Genomic DNA, 9,626 nt, shown 5'->3' with positions numbered 1-9,626 from the left:
TCCTTACTCTTTTCCCCAGTTTTAAGATCAGTTCTATAAATCAGGACTCATTCTGGCTTCTATACAGGGCTCTTACAAGAAACCATATTGGCTTCATTTACCTTTAAAAAAGATCTTATACCGTGAGAAATAAATGGAAGGAATAAATGTAATTGAGCTGTGACCGTGTATCTTACACTGGCAGCACTATGTTAAGAGTTGGACTCTGATCTTAAAGGTCTTTTCCAACCTGAGTAATTCTATGATTTTCTAGGTTTTGGTGTGGGAATGGGCAGTGTAACACTTTGCCTCACAACAGCACCACTCCCTCTCAGCTGCAGGCTGGGGCCAAGCAAAGTTTATAGAAAATGTGCTCTTTATACTGCATGAAGGGTTGTGTCTTTTTTTGTTTTCCCTAGCAAGAAAAAAAGTCTGGGAAAAATGCAAGGAAGGTTTGCTGCTGCACAGGATATCAGTGCCATCTGCAGGGAGCTGAGCTCAGCGCTGGTCCTGCACTGCAGCCCCGGGGCAGGGACCCACCTGAGAGACCCCCAGAGGGAGCAGGAGATGGGCTGGCCATGGAAAACCCTTCCCAGGATGGCCAGAATTTGGGGATAGGGAGGCAGGGTCCTGATGGCAGCAGCAGCACGTGCTGCACCCTCTCACATCCCAGCCTCCCACCCAGCACCGTGTCACGGCTGAGCTGTGAGCAGGTGTCACAGCCACTCTGACCCTCCCCACTCTGACAGCCAAGGACAGCCGAGGCACTGCCAGGCAAAGCTGTTACCCCCCAACACACACACATGCACTTTTCCAAAATCTTGGTTTTCCAGGTTTCCATGCAGTTTGGTTCACCTTGTGCTGCCTGGTTCCCTCCAAAGAAAGCAGGGAATTTTCTGGGCTGATCTCCGCTCCCGTGTCCCACACAGCAGGCAGGGGGTGATGGTCAGGGATGAGGCCTTTTTATTACTCACAGCAGCTCTGTGTTTAACCAGTGTTTGCACAGCAGCTGCAATGACAACCAGGCACAACCCAGTTATCAGAAGTCTGAGCCCCCATCAATACCCACAACCCTGGTCCCCCAAATTCATGAGGTTTGAGGTGGCTGCCAGCACCTCTTACCGAGGAATGACCCCTGAGGGAGGCTGAGTGCTGCAGGTGAGGGCTGGCTCCCTGGAAGGTGAGCAGCCTCAAGTTCCATGGAATCGTCTGGCATGGAAACCGCAGGTCACGCTGACATTGTTGCTGTTGGCACAGCATTCCTGCTGCTCTAGGAGAAACACCAGCCTGTTTTTCATCTGTCCTTTGTTTCTGATTTATGGATCCCTCTAAAGCAGAAGTGAAAGGTATTCACTTCATTTATGTTATGTGGTAGAAAGTGGGACTTCAAGAATGGCTGAAATCCTGCTGCAAAGACAGCAAATTCCAGGTTTATTTCCACTTCAATGGGTACAACATTTGCATACTAAGCAGGAAGTCACTGAGTAGTTGTTATGAGCAGAAATTCAAGGTATATTTTCTACCCTGTAATAACATGGGTTTATTAATCACTGCTCAAACCCAGACCTTGCTGGTTTAGAGGCTGGAGTTGCCCCCATTGTGTATTGACATTATACCTGACCCATTTTGCTGCTTCCCTCGTTGTTCCCCTCCGGCTCTACCAATGGCACTGATGCCTCAGTAATCCCAGGCAGCAGGAACTGCAGGAGCCTTGGCAGCAGGGAGGAGTGACACCCAAAAAGAGGGAATCTTGGCATGGTGTGGCTGCAGGAGCCTCTTACCTGGCTGCAGATCCGGCTGAAAACCTGTCAGCACTGCAGGCAAATTGGATTTCATCCCCCTCAGGATCAGGGGCTGGGTCCAGCTGTGGGAAGGAGAGGGGTAGGCTGGGGTGAGATGACACAGCAGAGAGAACAGCAGAGCACTGGCTGTGCCACCAGGGCTCTGGCACAGGGACATCAGGAAACCTGCCATGCCTGGCTCTGTCCATGCCCAGTAGTGGCCCAAACTACCCGTAAGAAAGCCTCTGACACAGAGTCATCCAGGTGCCAGACAAGCTTCTCTCTCTACCCTGGGACCCCTCCCCTGTACTGTCCTTATCTGGAGTGTTGTTTAAAGCCCAGTTCATTCACCTGTCCCATTTTTTTCCCATTCATCTCCGTGTAATTTTAAATATCCCCCTCCAAGATGTACAAATCCAGCTGACAAATAATAGCCCTCAGGGGAGGTGCTGCCCATCAGCAGGCACAGAACCACCCACTGAGAGCACTGGGTTTTCCCAAATCTTTTTTTTCCCCCTTAGCTGTTAAAAGAGAAGAGGGGGAAGAGGGAGAGTTCATACACGAAGTATATTTCTTGGTTGCTGAGAGACTTCAAATCTCCCTAATGAATAAACACAGTGCACTTAATTTTGTTTATGAAAACAGACTTATTGTGATGGCAAAAAGATGAGTCAGTGCCCTGGGTGAAGGGAGAGCAGCAGCTGGAGACACTCACCGAAAAGCAACGCCTCGGAAACCAGAGCAGCTCTCATGTCCAGCAGTGCCAAGAGATGCAATTTCTCCTCTAACAAGAACCACCAGGACACAGGGAGTGGGAGAAGGCTTCCTCATGACCTGGCAAGTGGCTGCTGAGCGAGTATTGCCGTGAAAAGCAGAGGATTTGTGAACAAGCAGAGGACACTGCACATCCTGCTCCCACCCAGCCCATCCCGAGGATACTCCTGGAGTTGGACTGAGCCTGGCCTGGGCTTGGGCTCCTGGGGAACAACTTCAGAGCTGCTGCTGGTCCCTCACTGAAACACGGCACAGAGACACCAGGGAAGGTGTAGATTTGAGCCCCTCAAGCAGGAGGAATTGCTGACTCCAAGAAGCACATTCCCCATCCGCCTCTGCATCCCCTGTGATGTTTTTGGCATTTATTTTGGACAAATATGAGCGAAGTGGGATCTGAAGCTGTCCCTGTTGCTTCCTGACCAGGTGAAGCCTCCTGAGGCTTCACATAAGCAGGTGCAACACAAACATGATTTCCTTTAAATAATTGTATTGTCTATAAAGAAATCGCATCATTAGAGTGACTTCCCACACATGTCCCATCTTCCCAAGATGTCCAAAACACACCCTACCCTGTGCCTGTGAGGAGCCCTGAGTTGTCAAACACATTTTCCCCCTCCCTGCAGCATTGGGTGACATGTCACCCTGCCACCAAGCACCTCTGCAGAGCCAGGCTGGTCAGATCTTCATCTGGTCCTCAGCATGTTGCTGGCACTTCATAAATAACTCCAGCCCTTCCTTCAGATCATGGGCCTGTTGTTTTCCCTCCTCAGTTTCACTGATGTAAATCTGCCACGTCTGCACGAGCTGTGGTGATGAATGACCCTGAATAAGGACCCACTCAGCCAACTCTCCCTGGACAGAGCCCCATTGTGTTCTGGGGGGTAACACACAGGGCTCTGTTCAAACAAAATCAGCCCAACACAAGTTCAAGACTTTTCCTTCCTTCCTTAAAAAAGAATTGAAAAAAAAAAAAAAAAGAAACCTGTTTGCTGAAGGCCAAGTATGGAGGAAGGAAAGAAGTTTCAATTAAAACCCTTAAAAGCCTAAAATTACTAAGCTTACATTGGTGCCTGGATCAGAGATGCAGGTGAATACACTGGATATAAGCACAAACCATACCAAGATCAAGGTTTTTAGGCACCACAGAGGTACCACCACTTCTGTGCTCCCTAAAAATGTCCCACAAAGGTTGAAATGTGTAAAGATTTAAAATTCTCTGTGTTCTGCTTTCCACATAAGGCAGAAAAGAGCCTGTCCCTGCAGTTACAATCTCTCATGGCTAAAAGCCAACAAACCAAAAAGAAATTATGGATTTTAGCACTGGGTTATCTGTTATTAAGGGGCCTTTCAAGCTTTTGCCATATAGCAGAAGAAATCAAGGGCTCCTGGAGGTTGGACTTTGCTCAACAAACACACAGTTGTTATTTTTCAACTATTTAAACCCATTCTCTAACAAGCTAATCTATTGCATCAATGTTGGTAGAGAAAGGATGGGGCTCATGGATTTTCATCACTAAAACTTAGACCTTTAGTAAAAAAATCACCAGCTATAGAAAATATACATAGAAGGATAATAATGCAGAGCATGTAATACCCACCCAGGCTGACCAAGGTGGATTTTTACACTGATTTTGCACTGGCACACATTAAAATACAGGTACAAAGCACCAAAGTGTGACTCTTAATGGTTCACAGTGCAACTGTTGTGTTCTATTAGTTGGTTTTACCTTTTATGTTATTTCTTTGTCAGTGTGATTAATGTGCTCTCTGCCTAACCCCGCCAGTGCTCCCCACATTAAGAGGAAACTGCTGTTTCAGAGGGTTATTAATTCAGCATTTTGCAACAGTAACTGTATGCCCAACTTTAAAAATTGTTTTCAAAGTGGGTTACATATCAAATGAAGCCTTGGATAAATAAAGGCCATCAAGCAATAAACTGTGCTAGTTACAGGCCAGTACTTTCTGTTACTGTAATTCACAGAAAAACTGTCATAAAAGAGTGAAAACTCTGTAATCCAAGACCTTTTCCTCTTTTTTTTTCTCGTACCAGACTTGTCCCCTAAAGCTTAAGATGGTTGAATCACAGATGGATCCTTTTCCAGTTCCTTTGAAGTTCCTGATTAAGCAGTGACTTTTCATGCATCTTCAATAGAAAGCCAATTCCTCATCTGCCACAAGAGCAGCAAATGGAAGAGGATGTGACACCAGCCCAAACAAAATGCCAGAAGTTTCCACAGAAAACTGTGGAAATTCCTCTTTGAATTCTCAGAGAAGTCAAACTTTTCAGGTTCCCTGGCTCCAGAGCATGAAGTGGAGGCTCCATCTCCCTGCATCCCTGGTTCCATGAGAGCCCACTGGATTTGCCATTTTGCTGTGCTGTCTGCTCCTTCTATAGGAAGGTCTTGGCCCTCCTTAAGTCATACACAAGAAATACAAAGAAATAATAGTGAATAATAATTTTCCCATAAGATCCATTTCAAATACTCTATATCCAAAATACTTATAATTCAGGGCAAAAAAAAAAAAAAAGAAAATCTATTAAAAACTAATTCTGTGGTACTAAAGTTGGCTCAAACCAGCCCCTTAAAAACAAACAAAAAAAAACCCTAAGCACTGTAGATTAGTTGGCTTTTCACCAACCAGCTCTGATTGAAAATCAAAGGCAGATGTGAGCAGAAAAGCAGCAATTTCAGCTCTCCCAGCAGCCGCCTGTTGTTGGCACGGGCCCGAAAAATATCATTTCAAACTGGTACCGGCTGGACCCGCTGCAGCCTTCGTGGCAATTACGTGGCCAGAGTGTTCCTGCTGTCCCTTCTCAGATAAACAGAGCTTTCTGCAACAGAGGGAGCAGGGATTAAGGCAAAGAAAAAGGACTCAGATGGGAAAGCTTAGTTTCCTTACATCTGAGGGGTATGTGTGCAACTCAGCATGAGGAGTGAGAGCTTTAGCCAGGAAATCCATCTTTTGGCTAGTCCTTGAGAATGCCTGGATGGGGAGAGTCCTCTTGCACAGGGCAAAGGGGCTCCATCACCCCAAACTGTAACCACCATCCAGAGAACAGCAACAGGCTGGGGAAGGGGAAGACAAGAGACTGAACAGCTTTAAACTCCTTTAAAATAGAAAAGAAGAAGAAAGAGAGAGTGTGATGATAAAAGATGTTTTGTGCTGCGCTGGCAGAGGAGCAGAATTGATGATGTGATGAGTCAGTTCCCTCTCCAGCATTAACAACCCTCCACATGCCTCTTCCAAAAGCAGCCTCTGTTCGGGGTCCCTGGCTCCAACATCAGCAACACTTTCCTTGGGACAAGGATCTGTCTGCTCTCAAACTTGACTCTTCTAAAACCACCACTGCACCAGGACAAATGATTTCAGGGCTGGAGGGGCTGCCTGTCTTCTGGGCAAGAGAGAACGTTTTGTATCAAAATACATTTCATGTGAATGATCCTATTTATGGTACAAATTTCAGCCTATTCTAGCTTACCATACCCAGAAATACAAAGAGAATTGAACTTGAAGAAGTGAAAATCAGATCCACTTCCACATGCAGAACTGAACTTTGCAGGATTTTTTTCTTTTTTTTTTTTTTTTTTTTTTTTTTTTTTTTTTTTTGAAGTTTATACCACTGGATATACTTCTCTGCACTCCGAAATGTTCCCTCCCTTGTGCAGGATGCCTGCAGTGACTATCACACAAATGACACATTGTCCCTTGGCAAAAAAAAGATGTGCAAAATGAGACTTGACTCAGAGACCTGCTCACCAACAGCAGCAAAAATTCCTCTCCAAGTGTTCTACAGAAGGAGTCAGAAGGTAACTCTCTCCTAATTATCTCTGAAGAGTGAGAACTTGGAATATCTCTGCAATACAGTGTACCAATGTGGTTTTTAAAAGAAAATAATTAAGTCTGTAATAATAGACAGCCTCAGAAGCATTCGTTTTTTCCCTTTTCTCTACAACAAAATAATCTGAGAACAGCAATGCCATTAAAATAGGGAAAGTGGAAATAAGATCCTTGAACTAGAAAACCATTCACCAACATGTCCAGGGATAAAATATCAGCTCTGCCTCATGACTCATCTCTGAATCTATTGCTATTTAAATACTCAAGTACTTTGAATTTTATGTGGTCACGATAAATAGCAACAGGCAACTGAATTCTCATCCTCAGTGTGCAGCACTCAGTTAAGGAAAGCTCTCCACCTCACCATCTGCTTTCTCTTCCCCCTTTTTCTTATTTCTGCATCATCTTGGATTTCTACTTCCTTTTTCTCCCAAGAGAGCACAGAACCCTAAAAAGCACTCCCAACATGGCAGAACCATCTTGAAAGAAATGCGGAATATTCCATGGTTTTTTACAGGAGCAGCTTTCATACTCTACACAGGAGAATGCTGTATATTTCCTATTAGAAAGTCTTTGAAGGTATCTCCATATTGTTCTGTCATCAGGCCCAGCAAAAGAACAGCAAAGACAGTCCTAATTAATTGCTGTGTCACTGAAAACTAAGATTTTTGCCTGCTTTTGGTCGGTATCTCCTGGAGTATCTTCACACAGGACAACCACAGTTCCCTGGAGGCTCATGCCAATGCCCTCTGCATCTGCCCAAGCAATTCTGTGTGCTTGAAGCCCACCTTGGAACTTCCTTCCCACCCACAAAAGGTGAATAATATCTACCCAAAACACCGACAACTGTGGTTGTCCCCTTAATTCTGCACTTCCAGCCACCAGGCACCTTGCAAGTGATTTGTTCAGAAACTGCCCAGCTTGAAATCAGCTCCCCCTCAGCTCTGCATGGCTGAGATGTCCCTGCCTGGGGTGGAGGAGCTGTTGGGCTGGGGACAGGCAGGGACAGTGTGGGAGGACGATGGGAGCAGCTCTGTCCAGGTGACCAGACATCCTTCTCTGTTCCCTTTGGCTCCATCTCACCTGCAGACTTTGGGCACTGGAAGCAGGATTGGTCCACGCTGATCCTTCCCTCTGACCCATCCCTGAATCCTGAGCTGGGACAAAGTGCCAGTGGCTCATGGGCAGCCCCTCAGATACTCAAAGGTTTAAACTGACACAGAAAGGACAATGTGGATTTCTAGTCCTATGGATTATGAGGAAAATCTCCTCCCTCTCAAGACAAACCAAGAGGATTTGGTGTCAGAGCCTGCCTGCAGGCAGAGGCCATGTGTGTGAGGAGCACAGGAACATGGGGACAAGCTCTGTGCACGCAAATTTAGGTCCATTTGGTTAGTTATTGGCCTGGTGGTAATCTGGGTCTGGTATACAAAGTGCTTCAATCCCAGTTGGGGATTCATACTGGAAAACAGAACCCCTGAATTCACAGCCCTGTTTTTGTCTCACTGGGGTGAGCCTGGGGCTGCACAGAGACACCCATTTGGCTCAAACCTTTCCCTCAAGACAGAGCTAGAGCTGGACTCCAGCCAGCAAGCTGCTCACGGGCAATCCAGGCTTTAATGGACTTGAACACACAGTCCATTAAAGGCATCAGCATTTCCCAAAAGCTGGGTGATGTGGCTCTTCCGAGCCCCCTGGCTGCTGACCCCGAAACCTAAGGAACAACCATGATTTCAGTGGCAATAACTTCAGGACAGTCATCCAGATACTCCAGAGCTGGGTTTTCAGCCTTTCTCCTCTTGCCAGAAAGGGCTTTAGTGCTAAACCCAAAGCCTTCCAGCTCCTTTGTTGTGGAGCTCTGTCCTGCACTGGGACAGCCTGAGCCAAAAACCACTTGCCAGTTCCTCCTGCATGGCTGAGGCCCCACCCAGGAGACTTTTCTGCAACACCCACCAGTTCTTACCTGTTTTTCTTAAGACTCAAGTACCCATCAAGCTCCACAGCTCCACCATTTATGTCCCATGTGTCAGAGTGTGCATCCATATGGAAGCACCTGCAGTATTCCTGATACCAAGGTCACTGTGGAGAACGTGTGTGGGAATTTGGATCAGACAAGTGCTGTTTCAGGCATTAGGCCTTACCAATCACAACCCCCCAGGTCACATCCCTACCTCACAGAGGGATCCAACGTGCACATTGCTCCTTCTCCGCTCTCCAAGGGATTCGCCACATCTGCGATGCATTACAGCCTTCTCAAAGAAATGTTGTCTACATTAAGTAGAAGTATTTAATTAGCACTTCATTTGGAGCATGTGGTACAGCTCACAGTTCCATTTTGGGCCAGAGATGGTTTTCAAGGGTGGGTGGAAAACAGCTGAGGATGCCAGGAGCCCAGTGCACTCCCAACAGGCACTCACTGCTCCTCTCTGTTCTCACATCACTGCAGGCTCTGCAGGGAACTGCCGCCGGTTGTGGCCCCAGTGAACTGGAAACACAAAGCAAACACAACAAAAACAACGCATAGAATGAATATTACACGTGTCCTGTGTCACCTCCATCCTCTTTGTCACCTGTGGCTACTCGGGTGTGTGGGTCTGACAGGAGGGAGGTTGTTCCTCCTGCAGGTCTGGGGAGGTGGAAGCTCCTTCCCTGTCAGCACCAGGCAGGGCGCTGTGCCCGGTGCTGCCTCGCCCCGGGGAAGCCCCGGTGACTCAGACACCCCTGTGAGTCACCTCCCTCCCCAGGGAGGGGATGATGTGCTGCTGCCAAGATTTGCACAGCCTGGGCTGGGGACAGGAGTGTAGGGGTGGTGTCCCCCATCCCCAGCACTGCAGGAGCTCCCTCATCCAGGCACACAGGTTCCCTACTCCCTCTGGGATACCCATCCCTAATCCCACTCGTCCTAAATACTTTTATAAACAAACGTCTCCAATATCGTTTAATGGAACTTGCCCATGATTCAAGTGTCTGTGTTGGCCTAAATATTCCCCTTTGGAAGGAGAGCCAAAGCCTCAAATGTGAGCTTCTAGCCAAGGTTGAGAGCAAGTCAAAAGACATCTTACAGGCAGACAAGAGCAAAATCACTGTCCCAGAGCCACTGGAGAGATCCAGCTCAGCATTTCACACTTCTCAAGCTGAAATCTTGACCTGGCCAGACTCAGGTTTTTGCATCTGCTTGAACCCCAAAACGCAGATGCCTACTACCTTCTCAGTACCCACAAAAAACCAGAAATAAGCAAAAAAACCCCTTGG

The 9,626-nt window shown here is 47.0% G+C and overlaps 1 long non-coding RNA gene across 1 annotated transcript; it reads left to right on the top strand.

Annotated features, from left to right (window-relative positions):
- The first annotated feature begins 1,239 nt into the window (after window positions 1-1,239).
- Window positions 1,240-3,049, top strand: LOC114004162. The gene is made up of 2 exons (XR_003546478.2): window positions 1,240-1,325; window positions 2,406-3,049. It is a non-coding gene; the product is annotated as an uncharacterized LOC114004162 (long non-coding RNA).
- Window positions 3,050-9,626: the final 6,577 nt, after the last annotated feature.

The sequence above is a fragment of the Pipra filicauda genome, unplaced genomic scaffold (assembly GCF_003945595.2).
Source record: "Pipra filicauda isolate LSUMZ 115617 unplaced genomic scaffold, ASM394559v2 scaffold275_size1018216_pilon, whole genome shotgun sequence".
Classification (NCBI taxonomy): domain Eukaryota; kingdom Metazoa; phylum Chordata; class Aves; order Passeriformes; family Pipridae; genus Pipra; species Pipra filicauda.
The sequence above is the reverse complement of the archived record's forward strand: the minus strand, read 5'-3'. Positions and strand labels throughout refer to the sequence as shown.